The sequence below is a fragment of the Petaurus breviceps genome, unplaced genomic scaffold (assembly GCF_028583685.1).
Source record: "Petaurus breviceps papuanus isolate PSGF00001 unplaced genomic scaffold, PetGlider_PUasm1.0 139, whole genome shotgun sequence".
In the NCBI taxonomy this organism is placed as follows: Eukaryota; Metazoa; Chordata; class Mammalia; order Diprotodontia; family Petauridae; genus Petaurus; species Petaurus breviceps.
The window spans coordinates 12,784,085-12,785,679 of NW_027185697.1; the positions used below are offsets into that span (position 1 = coordinate 12,784,085).

The following is a 1,595-nucleotide window of genomic DNA, read 5'->3' on the forward strand; positions in this document are numbered from 1 at the left end:
GGTGAAGATAGAGACAAAGTAAAGACTCATGCCTACCTTCATCATAGAGGGGGCCTTGGAGGGTATCAAGTCCAACCCCTTCATTTTATGGGAAACAAGCCCAGGGAGGTCAAGGGATTTGCTCAGGGTCAAACAGGTAGCCCTTTCTCAAGTCAAATTCTTTTTTTCTTCTTTTTTTTTTTTTGAGGGGGAAGGCAGGGCAATTGGGGTTAAGTGACTTGCCCAAGGTCACACGGCTAGTAAGTGTTAAGTGTCTGAGGCCGCATTTGAACTCGGGTCCTCTTGACTCCAGGGTCAATGCTCTATTCACTGTGCCACCTATCCACCCCTTTCAAGTCAAATTCAATTGCAAGTCATGTCAACATCTATCACAGATGGGCTGGAAGTGTGGTGCAGTGGATAAAAGTGCTGGGCCTGGTGTTAGGAAGACCCAAGTTTTAATTTGGCTTCAGACACTTATTAGCTACATGACCTTGGCCAAGTCACTTCACCCTGTTTGCCTCAGTTTCCTCATCTGTCAAATGAGCTGGAAAAGGAAATGGCAAACCACTCCAGGATCTTTGCCAAGAAAGCCTCAAATGGGATCAAGACTGAACAAGGGCTGGAACTTAGGGTCCTCCTGATTCCAAGCACTATCCACTTTTAGGGGCTTACATTCTATCCTAGGGATGCAACTTGTATTGGGACAGATTCAGAGAAAGAAAAGCGCAGACGCTAACAACAGAGGAGAAGAAGCTCTGGGAAGTTCTGGGAGGAGTGCCTCACCCTAGAACGGAGGGAAGAGAGTTGGAGTAAGTGCACCTGGCGCAAGTAGGACAAGAGAATCCGAGCTGTCCCCAGCGGGGGCCTTTGTGATCTAGGACAGAGGCTTCCTTCCTCAGGAGAGGGGAAAGGGAGGGCGAGGACTCAAGCCATCCAGCAGGGGCCTTCCTGGGCTCCCTGGTCCCTTCACAACTCTGCCACCATTCCCAGGCTCACCCACATCGGGGGTTGGGAAGGAGCACCAGGTCCCATGACCTGTGTCCACCCGTCACCGATACCGTGGCTGGCCAGCTGTCCCTAAACAACTCTCCCAGACTCTAAGTTTCCTCTCCTAGCAGTTCCCTCCGCCAATGAGGTGGCAGGACCGCCCCCATCCCCTGCATTTAGCACGCTCTCCGGGGTGACGCACGGATCCATCAGCCCCAGTGGATTTTGTACACCTCCTCCCCCGACTTGAAGGGAGGCCCCTCAAACAGGTCAGGCGTGTCCACGCTTGGCATTCTCCCCAGTTTGTAGTTCAGATTTCTCTGCAAGAAGCAGGCAGCTGGAAAGTTGTCTTTTGAGTTTCTGAGCCCGCTAATCTCTGCGTACGGAAGAGATCTCTGGGACTCCCCACTGGACTCAGGGACAGGAAATTCTCCACCAAACCCAAGTTCACCCAGGCAGTGTCAGAAGCAGGATTTGAACCCATCCCCTTCCGTGTCAAGCTCATGTGACCACCGGCTAGTCTTGGGATCACAGCTGGAATTCTACAGAGAGGGAAACCGAGTCCTGGGCAGAGGAATGGGGTCACAGATGGAGAGCTGGAAGGGGCTTCAGAGTCCAGCCTGCCC

The 1,595-nt window shown here is 52.5% G+C and overlaps 2 protein-coding genes across 3 annotated transcripts in view; one reads left to right on the top strand and one right to left on the bottom strand.

Moving 5' to 3' along the window:
- CCT7 (chaperonin containing TCP1 subunit 7) overlaps positions 1–1,595 on the top strand; it is a 132,166-nt gene that overhangs the window by 96,532 nt on the left and 34,039 nt on the right. The gene's annotated exons all lie outside the window — the stretch shown is intronic.
- The window catches only part of PRADC1 (protease associated domain containing 1), a 4,601-nt gene that overhangs the window by 2,334 nt on the left and 672 nt on the right, over positions 1–1,595 (bottom strand). The gene's annotated exons all lie outside the window — the stretch shown is intronic.